This window comes from Mobula hypostoma, chromosome 7, assembly GCF_963921235.1.
Source record: "Mobula hypostoma chromosome 7, sMobHyp1.1, whole genome shotgun sequence".
Taxonomy (NCBI): Eukaryota; Metazoa; Chordata; class Chondrichthyes; order Myliobatiformes; family Myliobatidae; genus Mobula; species Mobula hypostoma.
The window spans coordinates 66752034-66773197 of record NC_086103.1 but is presented as its reverse complement, the minus strand read 5'-3'; the positions used below and the strand labels follow the sequence as shown (position 1 = coordinate 66773197).

At 40.3% G+C, this 21164-nt stretch overlaps 1 long non-coding RNA gene across 1 annotated transcript; it reads right to left on the bottom strand.

The window, feature by feature from the left end:
* Window positions 1-14736: 14736 nt before the first annotated feature.
* LOC134349365 (uncharacterized) lies at window positions 14737-20651 on the bottom strand. The gene is made up of 3 exons (XR_010018655.1): window positions 20615-20651; window positions 18809-18893; window positions 14737-14792 (listed from the first exon to the last, which is right to left on the bottom strand). It is a non-coding gene; the product is annotated as an uncharacterized LOC134349365 (long non-coding RNA).
* Window positions 20652-21164: the final 513 nt, after the last annotated feature.

The window sequence follows — 21164 nt, the reverse complement described above, 5'->3', positions numbered from 1 at the left end:
CCGTCTGCGTGAGATGATGGGGCTATCGGGACTTGGGACTTTTTTTTACCGTGCCATGGGCTGCTCTTATCAAATTACGGTATTGCTTTGCACTGTTGTAACTATATGTTATAATTATGTGGTTTTGTCAGTTTTAGTCTTGGTTTGTCCTGTGTTTAATTGATATCTTTCTGGAGGAACATTGCATCATTTTTTAATGCATGCATTTCTAAATGACAATAAACGAGGACTGAATGTCCTCATAATCTAACCTAATCACATTGTTTTTGGCTCCTACACTGTTCCGATGAACACTCAATGTCAGCTCCAGGAGCAATACCTCAATTGGTACAAGGGAGCCCTCGAGATTCAGTGCTAAATTCAGACTTCCCCACCTGCATCAGTACTGGTGGCTTCTGATGTCAAGTCATTCACCTGTAACAGTAATTCAGGGGTTCACTCTCTCCACCAATACTCACTGATCTGCAGAGTATCACTCGAATTTCCTCTGTTTCATATTTCCAGCCACCCCTGTGTTCTGCACCTGACAGCTCCAGCACATTTTTTAAGTCACAGTCCTTTAGATCTTGGGTATTTAACAAGTAGTCATCAGCCTCTGTCAGCTGAAGTATTTGTGTCACCTGGACAGCTTTGATCTCAATCTTATCGCAGACTTTACCCTTGATCTTTCTAAATTCCCACATTTCCAGTTCTCTTAAGGTCAAAGTGTTTTCTTGGTTTTCTAGTTCTGATGATGGGCTGTTATTTCAAAATGTTAACCCTCTTTCTCTTTTCATTAATGCTACCTGGCTTGCTAAGTATCTCCAGCATTTTCTCTCCTTACATCACTGTCTTTTTAATGAGATGTTTAATCAAGACTCCAGCAAGCTTTGTATGTAGGAGGAGAACAAAAATAAAACAGTAACTATCTATTGCAAGAACTGCCAACGCACAGACATCAGGAAGAAAGCAAGCTCAAAATTCTGTCAACTTTATACAAACTGCTTCAAAAATCCATCTCAACATTCCGTATACCAGTTTTCGAACTCTGTTATGGTTCAAGTATGGGTGGACTGAATGGAAGAAAAACTTTTGAAGCTGTTTATATTAGAAACATAGAAAATAGGTGCAGGAGTAGGCCATTTAGCCCTTCGAGCCTGCACCGCCATTCAGTATGATCATGGCTGATCATCCAACTCAGAACCCTGTACCTGCCTTCTCTCCGTACCCCCGATCCCTTTAGCCACAAGGGCCATATCCAACTCCTCCTAAATATAGCCAATGAACTGGCCTCAACTGTTTCCTGTGGCAGAGAATTCCACAGATTTACCACTCGTTGTGTGAAGAAGTTTTTCCTCATCTCGGCCCTAAAAGGCTTCCCCTTTATCCTCAAACTGTGACCCCTCATTCTGGACTTCCCCAACATCGGGAACAATGTTCCTACATCTAGCCTGTCCAATCCCTTTAGAATTTTATACGTTACATTACAACACATTGTTGAGCTTGGTTTATTCCTGGTGTTTGCATGTTGTCAGATGTTGTCCATCATGGGTAAAGCCCTCCCCACCACTGAGCATATTTACATGGAGCATTGTCACAGGAAAGCAGTATCCATCATCAGGGACCCCCACCACCCAGGCCATGCTCTCTTCTCGCTGCTACCATCAGGTAGAAGGTACAAGAGCCCCAGAACCCACACTATCAGATTCAGGAACAATTATTAACCCTCAACCATCAGGTTCTTGAACAGAGGGGATAACTTCACTCAATTTCATTTGCCCAATTCTGAACTGTTCCCATATCCATAAGACCATAAGACCATAAGACAAAGGAGCAGAAGTAGGCCATTCGGCCCATCGAGTCTGCTCCGCCATTTTATCATGAGCTGATCCATTTTATCCTATTTAGTCCCACTGCCCCGCCTTCTCACCATAACCTTTGATGCCCTGGCTACTCAGATACCTATCAATCTCTGCCTTAAATGCACCCAATGACTTGGCCTCCACTGCTGCCCGTGGCAACAAATTCCATAGATTCACCACCCTCTGACTAAAAAAATTTTTTCGCATTTCTGTTCTGAAAGGGCACCCTTCAATCCTGAAGTCACGCCCTCTTGTACTAGACTCCCCCATCATGGGAAACAACTTTGCCACATCCACTCTGTCCATGCCTTTTAACATTCGATATCCATGGACTCCATTCCATATCCTATGGACTCACTTTCAAGGATTCTTCATCTCATGTTCTCAATGTGTATTGCTTATGTATTATTATTATATTTCTCTATTTTGTTCTTTTTGTAATTGCACAGTTTTGTCGTCTTTTGCAAACTTGTTGAATGCCCTGTTTGTGTGGTCTTTCACTGATATGATTATGGTTATTGGATTTACTGAGTATGCCTGCAGGAAAATGAATCTCAGGGTTATATATGGTGACATATATGTACTTTGATAATAAATTTAATTTGAACTTTACTTTGAACTTTGAACTCTGAAACTAGCTGAGATTCAAGAATTAGCTGAGCTTTTAGTATCACAATTTACTCCCAACAATTCAAAGTCATATTTTTTCAAAATCAAATATTAAGATGAAAATTGAAATAATTAGTTCAAAGTAAGGAATATACATATCATTCAATGATAAAATGTTGAATTGACAGAATTGAAGCATGAATTCAAATTGGACCTGAATTCCTATGTTTTCAACATATTTAGGAAACAGTGAATGCTCTCTACTGAAGGACAAACTTTCCTGCTGAGCACAAAGATGAGGAATCATTCGTGAGGCCACTTAACAATTTTGCAATCCAACACAAACACTGTTTCTCAACTTTGGCTCTCTAACACTATTCCTAAAACAACTAAAGGTTGCTACATAGTTAAACTCATTTATAGATAACCAATAGTAAAAATTAAACTGCACTGTTGGGAAAGAAACATGGTTAGTATCTTTTATTGAAGATGTATGTAACTGGAAGCTATAGCACAGGGGTCACTCAATGATAATTTTACACAGTGGGGCTGCTGTCATATTGATCATAGATCTGCTGCTACTATAAGGGAAATACTTAGCTAAATAGATGGAAATGTGTCACCCGGGGCAGAGACTGCATCCACAGACTTTGGATGTGTGTGTGGGTGTGTAGTGGCGGGGGGAAACTGGTTTGGTGGCCAGTGGCTGTCATAGACTTACCTGGAACTAGGACAGCAGAGGCTTGTCGTGCAATTGGTTTGGGTCGGCAGTTCAGCAGTCAATATCAGGGCCTGGAAGAATTATGGCAGGAGGGCTGCAGCAGGTTGGAAATTGCGTAAGAATGTTTGGTAAGACGTTGGAGTGGCGTCTGTGGTAATAGCAGGTATCCAGGAGATAGGAGGTGGAGTTTTATAGAGATCAAAGCTTCAGTCAAAGAATCAGAGATTTGGGGGGGGGCGGAGGCAGGGGAGGTAGCTGTGACTGGGGATGAGATATGGGCATTTGGGATCTGTGTTGATCAGGGGGTGCAAGACAAAGTTCAGCTGAGTGGGGACAGATCCCAACCCAGCTGTGGAGAGGGTAGACAGGGAGTTTGATAGATCAGGGAGTGGGAGCTTGTCCAACTACATGGGAAAGGGAGGACAGGGGTGTGAGGAGGTTTGAAGTGTGGCTGACAAGGTGGAAGAGTTTTGGGTGGGGGAGAGATTGTGCAAGAATGATTTCATCTGAAGTACGACTCGAGGACAATGTAAAAGTACGTTCTGCTTGAGCTGCGCTGAATTATTGAACCTTCAGGCTGACACAAAACAACCAAAAATGGTCATTATTGCTTCTCACTCCATTGCAAATGCATTTTAAATCACTTTGTGCTGAAGCAAATGACAGTCTGTGATCTGACTACTAAGCCTGCGGCTATTTCCTTTAGTCTGCATTCTCCATTGGCAGTTTTTATCAGGTAAAGGTGTCCTTGTGTATGACTACAGCCATGGGAAATTGAGTTCAAATGGAGAATGAACTAGCAGGCTTAGGACCTTCCACAAAGTGTACATGACAGTTGTAAAGATTTCCTTTTTACTGAGTTCTAGAGGACTTCTAATGAAGTCACTGGAGAGTTTACAGAGAGATACCAGTTAAACTGAAGGAACTTGAATAGGTTGTGGTTTATTCAAGGACTCATTGCACACAGCCTTTGGAACTTACTCTCTGGTACTTAAAGGAATAAGAGTTTTAAAGCAATAATTGTGGATCCACAGCAAATATTGCACACTTTGCACTGTTTCTCCTCTGTTTCAACTATCTTTGGAATCAGAAAGGTTGTCACATTTAATTTTTGTCAGAAATATTTCTCAAATAATTGTGAAATTCTCTTCAGGAATGTCATCAATATTATAACATTCTTTGTTCTTCTCTCTTATATCAAATGTTCGAATCAAGTAGCCTATGTGAATTCTTTTGCATTTCTCACCAGTCTTCACAAGATTATTCCTAGAACTATATGCCCCTAATAGTTCCATTCCAATTCCATTTTTTCTAACCTACTGAGAGGATTCAATGTGCAAACTCAGGCTAGAAGATGGAACTTCTTCACTTTAAAGCTTGTGCTGTGATTTTTAATCCGTTGAACTTGCCTTTCCACAAATCCTTCCTCCAGATTGAGTGAGTCCAGACTCACTCACGTCGTGCTGTGAGAGTGGATTTTCTGTAACCTCGAAGAAATTCTACAAGGTGGTATTTGGACAGTTTCTTCACAGCTTCTTTACCAGGCTGGCTTTCCTATCCACATCCCCATTTGAGTCAAGGTGTGGAAAAATGTGTATAGATATGATATTTTATTCCATCGCTTTTTATAAATTACCCAAATTAAAAAGAACAGAAGATCAACTATCTGATATAACTTCAATCAGAAGACTACGTGTGGTAAAGATGAGTTCAGTGGTGGTGCATGAACATACACATCTTTACTTCTAAATAACTTGTACAACTACAGACTTTTCATAGTAATCTATATCAAACTACTAGAAGTTGAAACTTCCACAGAGCCTCAACCCAAAATGCGGTTATTCTTTTCCCATGATGGGTCAAGCTTAATGCACTGAGCTGCTCCAGCAATTTGTTTTCTGCTCCAGATTCCAACATCTGCAATCTCTCCTGCGTCACCAGAGGATCAACTCAACAGTTCAGTAATCCCAACATAATGCATTTCTATGGGATAGACATTCTATATTTTTGACTATGACAAGCTAATAGCCAACTTCTCTAAACACTTCATTTGTATTTATTATTCCCAAAATAATAATTGTATTTTTTTTTCAGAATGTTGCGTCTGAGCACGACTACATAAAAGCACCCACGCAGGAGCTGACTTTAACTGGTGTATTCACATTGCAGAGAGAGAGAGAGAGAAAACAATGCGCATTCATGGACAACAGATCAATGTGCAATGCTAAGGGGAGTCATTGAATGTGGAATACAGATGTCGTGTTATGATTTTTATCCTGAAAGACATCACTCTCAATGAAATGGCAGGGTAGTATTAGACCATGGATCGGAAGACCATGGAAGCAGAATTAGGCCATTTTGCCCAGCGAGTCTGTTCAGCCATTCCATCATGTCTGATTTACTATCCCACTGCACCCCTTCCTCCTGCCTTCTTCCGGTAACCTTTGACACTCTTACTAATCAAAAACCTATCTACCTCTTCATTAAATAAACCCCATGACCTAGATTCCACAGCTGTCTATGGCAATAAATTCTACAGATATATCACCCTCTGGCTAAAGAAATTTCTCCTCATCTATGTTCTAAGGAGACATCCTTCTATTCTGAAGCTGTGCTATCTGGTCCTAAACTCTCCCACTATTAGAACATCCTCTCCACATCCACTCGATCTTGGCCTTTCAATATGCATTATGTTTCAATGAGATACCCCTCCTCCCCATTCTTCAAAACTCCAGTAAGTACAGGCCCAGAGCCAACAAATGCTCCTCACATATTAACCCTTTTATTCCTGGGATCATTCCCATCAGCCTCCTCCTGACCCTCTCCAGTGCCAGCACAACCTTTCTCAGATCAGGGGCCAGAAACTGCTCACAATACACAAAGTGTAGTCTGGCTAATCCTTATAAACCCTTACCATTATGTTAAGGGACTTACAGAAGGCTTGTGTAATAACAGGAAGCCCCAAGCTCAAATCCCTATGGTGGAGATGGGAAATATAAATTCAGTTGATTTAACGCATAAGGAATAACAAGATAAAAGTTAACTAAAATCGTTATTGGCAATAACTCATAATAACCTACTTGGTTCACTAATATTTGTTGTGTCTGAGCACAACTACATATATATTAAATAAAAGCATGCTCACAGGAGATGGCTTTAACTGATGTATTCATATTGCAATGACAAAGAGAGAGAGAGAGAGAGAGAGAGAGAGAAAACAAGAGAACAATGAACAGGCGTAGACAACAGCACATGCACAGATAACAGATCAATACGTTGTGCTACGGGGGAGGGTGTCTTTCTCTAAAAGAAATAGATCCATATATTACACTTCCTCCCTCTTTAGATTAATGCAACATAAAACTGTATATGTACAAAACATTCAATTTCCCTTTCATAAGCCCACATTCCAAATAAACATAACAAAATGCTGGAGGAACTCAGCAGGCCAGGCAGCATCTATGGAAAAACGTACAGTCGTTGTTTTGAGCCAAGTCCTGCTGAAGGGTCTCTAGCATTTTGTATGTGTTGCTTCGATTTCCCAAATAAACATGGTTTCACAAAAACAGTCCATCAGTTCTAAAGGTTCAGTATTTTGGGTGGCACACTGTTTCTTTCAGGATAGCACCTCTGGATCTGTGGAGTGGCTTTAGGGTTTGGTAGGTGACTTGCCTAAGACAACGTTCTCAGTTTCCAGTGTCACGTTGCTGTCAGTGACATGATCATCACTGAGAGGTAAGTCCGGTGACTGCAATGTGTCCGACTTGTTGGATGAGATCGACTCAGGTGTGTTCTTCAGTTTAGCATCCAGTGTCTGGTCCACATTACTGATGTCCAACATTCACTACATTCATCAGCCGTCCAACTCTTGTAGCTATCCTACCGTGTGTTCACTTGTCTTCTTGATAATCATGTGCTAGGACTTCCTGTCCAATTTCAAAGCTCATTGCTGCTTCACTTGGCAACTGGGCTGAACTGTTTATTCTGTACTTCCCTCTGTAGTTCTGGTTTCAGGAGGTCTATGCGAGATCTCAGATTCCTGTTCCTGAACAGCATTGTAGGAGTTTGATTTGTTGTCGCATGAACAGAGCTCTGAAACACAAAAGGGAATTTGTCCAATTGTGCTGTAGAGAAATGTCCTCCTTGTCCATCGCTTTCATGGACTTCTTGAATGGTTGGATAAACCTTTCAGCTAACCCATTCACTGCTGGGTGGTGAGGAACTGTCTTGAAGTACCTGATGCCATTCTTTTTCATGAACAGTTGGAATTTTTCTGATGTGTATTCTGGTTTGTTCTGGTGAGCCATTTCTGGTGAAGATAGTCCTCAAAGTGGAGACGGTCTTTGCTGAGGTGGTGCACTTAGAACTTTGTGGCAATGTGAACAGCTTCTGGTCAAGTCTTCAATCGATTTATCTATTCCCGGCCACCACAAGTTGCTCCAAGTGAGGCTGTTCATCTTGACTGCACCCAAATGTCCATCATGCAGATTTTCAAACACTTTGGTGCAGAGGTTAAAGGGAACTACAACGCGAGATCCACACATCAGCGTTCATTGACATACCAACAGTTCGTCTCATCTCACTGAGAACTCTGGAAACATAGGATTATCATGAGCTTATCATCCTTGCATGGTGATGTCATTGACAATGTTGAGTCATTCCTTATTTCCCTTTGTATTTTGGAATTTGTTACCCACAACTGGTCCACCGTTGCGATGTGGAACACTTCTACTGGGTCACAATATAAAAGACTTTTCTTCTTCAGTTGCCACTAGTGGAAGACATGATAAGCCATCAGTATTGCTGTGTTGTTTGGTACTCTTGAACTCTATGTCATAAGAATAGGCTCCTAGGAATAGTGCCCAACGTTGTAAACAGGTGGCAGTCATCACTGGAATTCCCTTTCTGGGATTGAAAATAGACGCAAGAGCTTGTGATCTGTCACTAGCGTAAACTTTTGTCCATAGATGTAGAGGTGGAACTTCTTTATTCCCCATACTAGATTAAGGGCCTCTCAGTCGATCCGTGCGTAGTTGCGTTCTGAGCTCATCAGTGATCTTGAAGCAAACGCATTGGACTTGCAGATCCATCTTTCATAATGTGTGACAAAACGGCTCCAATGCCATAAGGGGACACATTGCATGTCAATCTGATGGGCAGGGTCGGGTCATAAAGGGTGAGCAGTTCATCTGATGTTATTAGTCTCTCTGTTTCCTTAAATGCCTTTTCACATCTTTCTGACCATTCCTATTTTGCTCCTGTCTGTAACAGTGTATTCAGTGGGTGCATCACTGTAGCAATGTTTGGGAGAAAACAGTGGTAGTAGTTTACAAGGCCCAAGTATGAGCTGGGTTGCGACACATTTTCCAGTCTGGGTGCCTGCAGCACTGCTTCAGTTTTTTCTTGTAACTTATGTAAGCCATTCTTGTCAATAACATCCAAAGTATATGAGTTTTTCATTTTTGAAAAGCTAACATTTCTCTCTCTTTGCATTCAGACCATACTCATTCAGCCTGGTCAGCACTTTACCAAGGTTCTGGAGGTGCTCTTTATCATTCTCACCTGTCATCATGATGTCATCAAGGTAACATTGCGTTCCTGGGATAACTTGGAGCACTTGTCCATTGCTCTTTGCCAAATTGCTGGAGCTGATGTGACGCCAAAGATGAGATGATTACACTGGAACCGTCCCTTGTGAGTGTTGATTGTGAGGAACTTCCTGCTTGACTCCTCAATCTCCATTTGCAGATAGGCTTGTGACAAGTCAATCTTTGAAAACTCCTCCCTCCTGCCAAAGATGCAATGATGTCTTCTATTCATGGCAGGAGATATTGCACAGTACACAGCACTGGGTTGATGCTCCCCTTGAAATCTCCACATATGCGAACGGCTCTGGACTTCCCTTTCTTGATCACTGAGACAATGGGTGTGGCCCAATCACTCCACTCAACCTTGGAGAGAATCCCAGATGCCTCCAAGCTCTGAAGTTCAGCATCTACTTTAGGATGTTGTGGACATGGTACTGGACATGCTTTATAGAATCTAGGTGTTACTGTTTTATCCAATTCATTTCTGGACTTCATGCCTTTGAGTTTACCGATCCCTTTCTCAAATACCTTCTCATTAACATTAAGCAGCTGTGCCAGTCTCTGGTTAGTGCTACCATTTGGGCTACCGTTGCCTGTTTATGTCACACTGACAGCTTTGATTGAGTGCCAGCCTAGTTGGATTTTTCTCAACTATTTATGTCCAAAAGGTGCTGGCCCTCCACTTTTCAATACATAAAGCTCTAACTGGTGTGTTTGGCCTCCATACGTCACACTTACGTTCAGTTTGCCTTTGGGAGCCATTTTATCGCCTGGTAAGTCTTTATCATCATTAAGGTCTTCTTTAATGGTACCTTAGGAAACAGTCTGTTGTAGTCAGCCTCTGGAATTATGGACAAATCTGACCCTGTATCTAGCTCCATTTTCAGTTTTACACTAGACCCGTCTATTGTGAACTCCTTCAGTTGTACTATGCAGTTCTAGGCATGACAGTTCATCTTTGTCAGAACTCTGTGTTGTCTGATTCTGTTTTACATTTGGTAATTTTATGGATTTGCTTAGTTTTGTGTTTGAGACTTTTCACTCAGTTGTGGTTTTTGTCTGCCTTGCACACTCACTCTATGTGACCTTGTCTGTGACACTTTCTGTAAACTTTTTCTTTGAACCAACAGTCATTTGCATCATGGGATGATTTGCCACATCGATAACATTTTGGCTTTTTGCACCATTCAGGGACATTTTGTGCATTTCACATTCTAACCTCCTTTTCTGTAGTTCTGCATTCTTTGCGACACTCTCTAACAATATTGCAATGGTCAATGCCCATTCTAAGGTTAGGTCTCTTTCTGCCAGTACCCTTGTTTGAGTGCTTTGACTATGCATGCCACATACAAGCCCGTCCCTTAATGCATCAGAGAGTCTATCTCTGAAGTCACAGTACTGGGAAAGTTTGCGCAGTTCTGCAGTGTATTCAGGGCTTTCATCTTTGACTGGTTCCGTTTTTATAATCTAAATCTTTCAGCTATTACCAGTGGTTTAGGGCTCAAGTGATTTTGTAAAATTGTAGCAATTTCATCAAACATGTTGCTTGCTGGCTTTTCAGGGGTTACTATGTTGTGTAAGAGACTACACATCCTTGCACCCATTAAGTTAAGAAGTGTAGGGGCTTTCTTTAGTTCCTCCAAGTTGTTTGAGTTACAATACAGTTCAACCCTCTCAATATACGACTCCCAGCCTTCATTAGTGCTATCAAATTCATCAACTTTCCTGACTGAAGCCATCACCACGTTATTTTCACTTTAAAATCAGCATGTCTTTTACTGTTACTCACGCATCTGTTAGTGTCTATGATGGCCTTCTCTGTACTGTTTAACTCTCGCTGTTTGGTCCTGTAATTGTGCCATAACTGTCAGTGCAGTTGGCGATATTTTCTGAAGTTCAGGTTCATACTCGTCGCCAATTTGTTGTGTCGGTGCACAAATACATATCAATTAAATAAAAGCACTCACGTGGGAGATGGCTTTAACTGGTGTGTCTACATTGCAACGAGAGAGAGAGAGAGAGAGCACAATGTGCCTGCATAAACAACAGTCTATGTGCAGACAACAGATCAATGCATAGTGCTAAGGTGGTGGGGGGGGGGGGAGGTTATTGCTCTAAAGGAAAAAGTTCCATACATTACAATATTCTTCAGAGAAGGAAATTTCCCCTGGTTTCCAAGTCTAGCCTGTATGTCACTCCAGGTTCACAGCCCTGTGATTGAATTTTAATTACTGAACAAATAACCTAACCAGCTAACCCATACAAGAGTAATTAGAGAAAGTTATTTAATGCTGACTTCACCTATATTGTGTGAATTAGTAGGAAAAATTAAACTCATGTTATTGACTTGCAGTTAGACAAACGTCCAACGTTTGCGTGGTCATCATGAGAAAAAGCTACATTATCAAGCCTTCGAAGACTTGCATTATGCCAGTCTAAATTCAATTTTTTAACAAGTAAATTCAGGGGAATAAAATGCTTTTGAATAAATTAATCTTTCCAAGAACTCCACCCAAAGCATGTCATCGTGGCTATCCCTCGAAGTCGAGGATGATGGTCTTCGTTCTGTTGATCTACTTATGGGCTCTCAAGTGGCTTATGAGTTCCAATCTTGGCTTTGAAAGTTCTTCCACATTCAGGACAGGTAGTTCCAGGCAGCAGATTGGGCTTTGGTTGTTGCTGCCTCTCTTTCCATTTTCTTCTCTTTTCTTCTAATTCTGCACATCTGTTGGCTTCGAAAGTTGCTGTTCCTTCTCGGATGATGGCTTGCCAGAGTTTCCCGTCCTTGGCATTGGTTTCCCAATTGTTGATGTTGATGTTACATTTCTTCATGTTGGCTCTTAAGACGTCTTTGAATCTCTCCTATTGTCCGCCTCCTTTACATTTGCCTTCTTTAAGCTGGGAGTAGAAGATTTGTTTCGGCAGACATTTGTCTCTCATCCAAACAACATGACCGCTCCATCTTAGTTGGTTCTTGATGACATAGGCTTCAATGTTTGTTGGTTTTGCTTCATTTAGCACACCGACAATGGTTCTTCTATCTTCCCAGCTGATATTTAAGATGTTTTGAAGGCAGCGTTGATGGAACTTTTGAAGTGCCTTCAGATGTCATTGGTATGTTGTCTAGGTTTCTGATGCATACAGGAGCGTTGGGATTACCACTGCTTTGTACACTAACATTTTGTTGTCTGTTCAGATGTCACGATCATAAAAGACTCTTGTTCGAAGACGTCCAAAAGCTGTTCCAGTGCATTTAACACGATGTTGGATCTCGTCATTAAGGTCAACATTGGAGGAGAGGTGACTTCCAAGATACGGAAAATGGTCCACGTTTTCCAGGGTTGTTTCGCAAAGTTGAATTGATGGTTCTATCTGATTTGTCTCAATTAGTGACGGTTGATAGATGATCTGAGTCTTCTTGGAATGTTATTGACTTAAAGTTAGACAAACATCCAATGTTTGCGTAGTCATCATGAGAAAAAGTTACATTATCAAGCCTTCGAAGACTTGCATTATGCCAGCCTTAATCCAATTTTCTAACAAGTAAATTCAGGGAATAAAATGCTTTTGATTAGAATAATCTCTCCAAGAACTCCACCCAAAGCCTGCCTGACAAACCTGCTGCAATTTTTTGAGGAAATTATAAGCAGGGTAGACAAAGGAGATGCAGTAGATGTGGTGTACTTGGATTTTCAGAAGGCCTTTGACAAGGTGCCTCACATGGGGCAGCTTAGCAAGATAAGAGCCCATGGAATTACAGGGAAGTTACTAGCATAGGTTGGCTGATCGGCAGAAAACAGAGAGTGGGAATAAAGGGATCCTATTCTGGCTGGCTGTTGGTTACCAGTGGAGTTCCACAAGGATAAGTGTTGGGACTGCTGCTTTTTACAATGTATGTCAATGATTTGGACTATGGGCTTAATGGATTTGTGACTGAATTTGCCAATGATACAAAGATAGGTGAAGGAGTCGGTAGTGTTGAGGAAACAAAAATGCAGAGATGCAAGGGGACTTGGGAGTCCTTCTGCAGGATACCCTAAAGGTTAACCTCCAGGGTGGTGAAGAAGGCAAATGCAATGTTGGCATTCATTTCTAGAGATATAGAATATAAAAGCAGGGATGTAATGTTGAGGCTCTGTAAGGCACTCGTGAGATCACACGGAGTATTGTGTGCAGTTTTAAGCTCCTTATTTTAGAAAGGATATACTGACATTGGAGAAGGTTCAGAAAGATTCACGAGAATGATTCCAGGAATGAAAGAGTTACCGTATGAGGAACATCTGGCAGCTCTTGGGTTGTATTCCCTGGAGTTCAGGAGAATGAGGGGGGGATCTCATAGAAACATTCCGAATGTTAAAAGACCTGAACAAACAGATTAGATATGGCAAAGTTATTTCCCATGGTAGGGGAGTCTAGAACAAGAGGGCACGACTTCAGCATTGAAGGACATCCTTTTAGAACTGAGATACGGAGAAATTACTTTAGTCGAGTATGGTAAATCTGTGGAATTTGTTGCCACAAGCAGCTGTGGAGGCCAAGTCATTGGGTGTATTTAAGGCAGAGATAGATAGGTTCTTGATTAGCCAGGGCATCAAAGGATAATGGGAGAAGGCAGGGGAGTGGGGATGACAGGAAGAATTGGATTAGCCCATGATTGAATGGTGGGGCAGACTTGATGGGCCAAATGGCCTACTTCTGCTCCTATATCTTATGCTCTTATGGTCTTATAGTAATATTGATACTGTACTAAAAAGCCCATGCTTGTATTACAAAAGTAAGCATCAGTGCAGAGAAGAAAGATGCCTTGTGAATTATAAAACATCTGATAGTATCTGCTGACTCATTCCCTTCCTTTAGCTTTACAAAAACATTACATATTTAGAAATGTGAGATAAGTAATTTAAAATTCAAGTACCCTTTTTAAGAATGTGTTAATTGTTAACTAAAAACTAAGATGTTGTGAATTGTTAAGTATTTTTTAAATGTCATTTTAAATTCCTACTTTTCACTTCCTTCCTTACTCACTTTTTCTCTCTGTTAATCCAATCTTTCCTTCCTTCTCTTTTTCTTTCTGTACCTGATCTGACATTGAATTTACTTGCCCTGTTTGTTTCTATGAAGAGCGTAGAGATTATTAATGCTGTTGTACGCCAAGGCCCCTGAGATCTTCCTCTTGCTATCTTGTTAGCAATGTGCAACTTAGACATGTGTAACAAGTCTAACTAATGATGCGTGCCATAAGCTGCCTGCTCTGGCAAAGCTTGGCCCCACGTGTAAATTGTTAAAATATTGTCGTGAGTTCTCAGTTACCTTAGCAATCTTTCATTGGCCATGGACTTTTGCTTAAATAATTCCTATGTTGGAGCAAAGGTAAAATTACTTATGTGTGCTTCATCTATTCTGCCATGGCAGTATAGTTTATCGCCCGTGGGGCTTCTAAGTAGACCTTTAACCACAGGCATCCTGCACTCAATGAATGTGACAGAAAAAGCACATGAAATCATTATGGTCAACTGTTCTTTTATGTATGACCATAACAATGGAAACGTTAACTGAAAAGTTATTTGATTTGTGTGTTACGTATTGATGTACATGAAAGAACACAAATTAAATGAGTTAAATACATCAGGAACTGCAATACTTCATGCTGATGGAGCATCTAAGCATATGCCAGAATCATTTGCTTCAGTAGAGCAAGGCAGACCAATCTATTGACCTTCCACTCCCTCGCTGGCTTCTGTACAAAATAATTCAACATGTTTCCCTCTGCTGGGTTCAATCTCCGTGTTGACCATATGCTGCATTCCTAACCCAGTTTATTTAGTGCATTTCTTTGCAAACATTTTACTTTTCAAAGAGAATTGGTGATCTTTGCAATTATGCTTCTGCTTGTGTTTCTTTCACATGGGGTGAGGCACAGTGTTATTGATACAAAATTCTGTTTCCATCAGAAGTTCCTCCCCAGGCACCACATGTTCCAATATCATAAAACAAAGCCTTCTTGTCTTTTCTTTGTCAAGCCATTTTACTTTCCTAGATAAACAAAACAAAAGGCTTTAAAAAACCACATAGATAAAATGCTTCCTCCAATAAATAATGTTTATTTTAATGCAGGTATTGAGATGTTGAAGAAACATTATTGCAGAATGCCCATGCTTGATCAGTGTAAGGTCAAAAAGATGCCATAATCTATGATGAAAGACTTCCAAGACTGATAGAACTACACAATCATGTGTAAACATGCACAAAGCCTTTTACTTTGCAGCCTTCTACCATGGCAAAGCATGGAAATGAGAAAGAGAGAGAGAGAGAGTGGTAATGGGGAGAAGGGAGGTGCAGGAAAGTAGTAGAATATGGAGTGTAATAGACTGGGAAGGAGTGGGATTTGTTCAGAGGAGCTGGTGCCAAGATGACGATTAGATTAGATGGAGGGGAAATTAAGGGAATGATTAGGCTAGTAAAACAATTCCTGCATGTCTGGGGTAAGATTGGGATGGCTTGAGATAAAATTAGCTGAGCAGAGAAGCAGATTAGTGGAGGGAAGATGATTAGGGACTGAGGGCATTTTGAGACCTCAACAGGGAACAAAGACCCATTGCCCTAGTAGAGAGGAGATTAGCAGCCATCACTCAAAATGTTATTTCATCCTTACCTCTGAAGTAAGATTGGCACCTCAAAGTAATGTGGGTCATTTAACAAACATAAGGGCAGTCCTTAATTGAGAGTTTGAGTCTTGGAATGATTTTGTCAGTCATGTATACGGGTTAGAAAAATTGCTAAATGTTATCAACAAAGTGTACTTCAGTAACTGATATCACAGTTCATATCCAATGGCACATATGTGGGTGTGTAACATTTACACAGGGAACCAGGTCAGAATTTATTAAAATGTGCTAAGTACACACTGAGTGCTCAAACATATTTAGCAATTAGGTTTTAAATAACATTTCCAGGCCATATGTTCAGGATGCAGTGAGAGAAGTAATCATAATTGCAATCCTAAAATGCATCACAAGAAAAAAATGACATTGTCAAATTGGTGGGTTTTAACTTAAGAGGTCACAACTTAACAGTTTTACTACTAGTCTCATCTACTATTCGGTTCACTATAGTCAATCACCACCCAACTCCCATCTCTATCAATCAGTGCTTTGACTCTTCAGTTCATAAATATTTGCTCAAGTTCATGTGCTTATCACTTTGGAAACATTACACCAAAAACTGGCAGCTCTCACACACTGGTGGCTTTTCAACCCTCAGCCACACCGCCCAATCAGGTTGCACTCCACTCAGCAACACAATTTTTATTTTCTTGCAGAAGTTTGGCCCATCACAAGAAAATGGAGGGGGAGGGGCAAAAACTGATGTGGGGCAGTCAGGTCAGTATTCTTTAACCCTTAGGGGATAATGTTAGCCATTGCAGAAAGGGGCGATTCTGAAGCCATTAGCAAGGCTGGAAGCATTAATGATGATGGTATCTGTGCAACTATATTCCAAATTCTTACTTACTTCACAATCACTCTTGATCTCATGGGATGATGCAAACACGACCTTCTCACTTTCTCCTGACCCCCCATTAGAACTGAACCCTTAAAAGGACAGATACCCTGCTCATCAGTAGACGACTTTGCATACTCATTCTGCTGTAGAAAAATAAGCTGAACTTCTATGGGCAAGATTAAAGAAGCAAAGTGATTAGTATACTGAACCAAAATGTGCACTATCAAAGAGTGTGGAGAAATATTGGATTAACTATACACAGAACCTGCAGCTTATGTTTCCCTGTTTGGAATAGATAGTCACCTTCTACGGAACCCATTAAGCTGCACCTGATAGCTCACTTCTGTATGGATATTATGCAAGACAAAGTTTTCTCTGTACCTCTGTACTTGTGCCAATAATAAACCAATTTTACAACTTAACCATAATTCAAATGTACTTCATTGGCTGTATAATTCTTTGGATATTAAAAAGCACTTTATGAAGACAATTTGTTCTTTTTGCCAGAAATGCCTAAATAATCTTCAGAAGCTGATAATAAGCCATCTTATTTAAGTTCTTGAGATGTTAGCCAGAGAATTCCAAGATATCGACCCACTGATAATGAATTTTGATTCTCAGAGTAGAACCAATTACTAGTGATGTGACACAAGGGTCAGTCAAATTTGGGACCCTTATTATTTGTTATTTATATAAATTATTTGGATGTGACATATATTGACATATACTTGATCAGTGAGTTTGCAGATGGCACAAAATTGGGAAGTATTATTGATGGTGAAGATTGTTACTATAGATTATGAGGGGGGGTTGATCAGTTGGAGAAGTGGACTGAAGAATGTCAAATGGATTTTAATACAGATAAGTGTGAGGTGATGCATTTTGGAAAGTCAAACTAGAATACGACTTACTGTATGAATGGTTGGGCACGAGGAAGTGTAATGGGACAGAGGGACCTGGGAGTATAAGGGCATAATTCATTGAGGGCAGAATTACAGATAGGCGGGCTGCGAAAAAAAGACATTCAGCACAGTCAGAGCATTGAGTTTAAGAGTTGGGGCAACATGTTAGTGTTGTATAAATCATTGGTGAGGTCAGACTTGGAGTATTATGACCAGTTTTGGTCACCCTTTTATAGGAAAGATGTGGTTAAACTGAAAAGCGTGCAAAAAAAGATTTACAAAGATACTGCCAGGAATGCTGAGCCTGTGTTATAGAGAGAGATTGGACAGTCTAGGTACTGTAATTGTTCCTTAGAACCTAGGAGAATGAGGGGCAACCTTATAGAAGTATTTAAAAAATGGGAGGCATAGATAAGATGGAGAGTAACAGTCCTTTCCCCAGATCAGCAGAGTCCAAAACAAGGGAACATCAATTTAGAGTGAGAGGAAAATGGTTTGAAATGGATCTGAGGGCCAATTTTTCCATTCATCGGATGGTGAGTATATGGAATGAGCTTACAGAGGAAGATATTGAGGCAGGAACAATAGTATCATTTAAGAACAACTTGAATAGGTACATTGAGGGAAGGAGCCTGGAGAGATATAGGCCAAATACAGGAAATTGGGGCTAGTTGTGTGAACAACGTGGTTGGCATAAGCTTGTTGAGCTGAAGGGCCTGTATTCATGCAGTTTCGCTTACTCCAGGACATTGCCCTGAAAACTTCTATATCAGTACAATGGACCTGAGATAATTTGTCTTCATCTTGCTTTGCACAATGTATCTGCAGCTAACAGAGAGAGTTCTCCCTCATTTCCATTGATTTAATCTTGCAACAGCTCATTGATGTTCTCCTGAACCAAACACCACCTTGATTGCAAGGATAATTACTCGTTCTAGTTCACTGTAATTCAGCCTTCCTGTCCTTGTTTGTATCCAGACTGAAATAAGATGTAGGAATCAATAGTCTGGGCATTTTGTCTCCTGAAGTATTTTGCTATTCATTGCTATCAATCATGTACAACATTCATTCCATCAATTCACCGATGACTGGAAGTAGTCAATTAGGCTCATTGTTCTAGACTCATTCAGCATTCTCCTAGGCATTCTTCCACTGAGTTTGGCAGGTACCAGTCTTGTATCTGTATTGTGAAGTTTAGTTTAAGGACGCAGCCTGGAAGATGAGTGCACCTTCAGGGTTCTGGAATTTCGTGGCTCTGGGTACATGCTGATTCTAGGCCGGTGTCCCTGACTGAAGCGTCCCCAGAGAACACAGAACACTTGGAGAAGCGGATTAGCTGTCGGGGGAGCTGCGTTTTTTTGGTGCCGACTCTCCGGGCGCAGAGCTCGTGTAAAGTGACGCAACAGACTTTTAACATCATAAATCTGTGAGTTGTTTGTTATGTCTCCCCTCTCGCTGTGAAATGAGGCACCTCTTTCTCCCTTATTAGGGGAGAGAGAGCCTGTGGTATGTTGAATTACCAGGTGAATGAGTAGTCTTTGGGGTACTGCAAGTCTGTGTCTTTATTGATGCTTTGCTGCCCACTTGAGTGCTGGATGGAGGGTGGTGATGCTTTTTCTCTGGGGGTGGGGGTGGAAGGGTCAGTACCTTGCTGCTGCTTGTACGGGAGTTGGGGTTCTAACATTTTAACTGTCATTCGTTCTTTGGGGAACTCCTCTGTTTTCATGGATGTCTGCAAAGAAAAAGAATTTCAGGATGTATATTGTATACATTTCTCTAACATTAAATGTACCTATTGACTAGATCTACAAGTCTTCAACATTATAGCCTTAGATAATGACTTTGTTGTCCTCATTGACCACAGGACCTATCCAGAGTACTCAACCATTTCTTAATATCAGGAGTGAATAAAATTTGCAGATGACTGTATATGTGCTGGTAGGAGTAGACTAAGATGTTATTCTTTTTAACACTGCTAGCCAATGGTAGTTGCAAATGCTCCATCCTCAATCACTTAATTGGTAGCATGATGATGCTGGGGTAATGCTTTGGTACCAGAATGGATTAGATGATTACTTCATATCTATTAACACACAAACATGGAAGCACATTCTGCCAACTAACTGACAGATTTTTTTCTGGAAGATTTTACAAAAAAAATCAAAGATTCACTACTGAATTGGGATGAGTTCATTGAATCACTTTACATATTAAAAATTATCACATAAGTTTGCAATAGCTAACACTGTCCTGGGTAACTATCACATCAACAATGACAGAACCATTATGAGGTTTTGTTCACATACATTTTTAACACTCTGGTTCAAAGTAAATAGATGGCTCTTGTAAAATCCAGTAAGGCAGATACCTACCCTGCTCTGATCCAAATGGGAAACTAGCTGATCCAATCGGAGTTGGTTGTTCACAAAACAGGGGAATTAGAATAAAATTGTTTGGAATTATAACAACATTGTCCGGTTTTTCAATGAGCATCACCTTCTTGGTGACAGATGTTATGGCAAGTTGTTAACACCCTACCATGTTTGCAAAGGGGAATTTTAGACATGTACTCTCAATACTTTGACATGTTTTTGGAGAATTATAATAACCTTTCAGGAGAATCATGAGCAGAACAGAACAATTGCCCATCTAATAAAAATGTGTGTTCTAAAAGGAAATGAAATCACTACCAAAGATATTGTTTCCAGTTTAGTGTTTTGATATATTTGAATTTTTATTGCTGAGTGGATTATTGGAAGTTTCTTCTACAGATTTCGATTTCCTAGACCATTTAGCAGTAAAAACAAGGAGAGGAAATGTATTTTCCCTGGAAATAGATTAAAGAGCAAAATATGATCCAACTATTCAACATAAGAGAAGAGAGGTAATGAAGTGGATATGGAGAGACTTTTTTGTGTAAAAAAACCGAGGAGGAAAAGCAGAGCGCAAGATTATAAACTGAAGAAACCACAAGATAAACTCTACAGAAAGAGTGACTCCTGTACACTTTGAATTATTGACTTACAAAATAAATGGCTCCCTTGCACATTGAACACAGTTGAAGCATTCAGAAGAAATTGGATTGAATCCTAATTCAACACAGGGTAATGGATATGGATGTAGGACAGAAAAAAAAATGAAAAATACTTTGAAACAGGACTTTGGTGAGTGGGTGATCTGATGAGCTGAATGACATTTCATTGTTCTTGTTTCCAAGCAATATAAATTTAGGCTTTTATAGAACTGTTTCAGCTTCATTGGTTTTCCAGCAGTTCCCCACACCATGGTGGCTGTACTTTGTTAGTTATTTGTCCTTGCTGTGTTTTGTGACAAACAGGGTGAACAAAATCTTCCTTTTAGATAACAATGCACTATCAGGTTCACCACAAATGCCATATATTGCACTGAGATAGGCAGAATATGACAATATTAAACAGTAGTAATTACACTTACTTCACATCTGATCACTAGGCCTCAGGGCCAGACAGGGAAAGCCGAGTTTGTCCCTGCAAAGAGAGTGAGAACAATGACCATGCATTATCACAATCTCACAGAACAATACAAAACAGGAAAAGGCTGTTCATTTTATTAATACTGAAAAGGTTATTCGAAAAGTATTCCAGTTTGCCTGTTCCCATCCCATATTCCAGTAATCCATTCTTCATCAAGAATTTTACAAATTCCCAGTTGAAAGTTACTACACACTGTTTTTTCAAATTCTAACCACTTGTCAAACAATTATTTCTGCAAGATGTCGCCAATCATCTGGAATGTGGATGAGGTGATCAGCATTAACACGATACGAATTTAATTATTCTTGCATTGATTTATATCAGGCAAGAGTATATTTCTGCTGATATACAGTGTAATTATGTAATTAATGTCTTGTGCCAAGTTTTTAAGCTGGTGAAAAATCCAAAAAAATAACTGGAAAAGCCTGTGCAGGGAAAAGAAGTTACTTATTAGTGGCTTTAATGTCAAGGAAAAAGTCAAGGAGAATCTT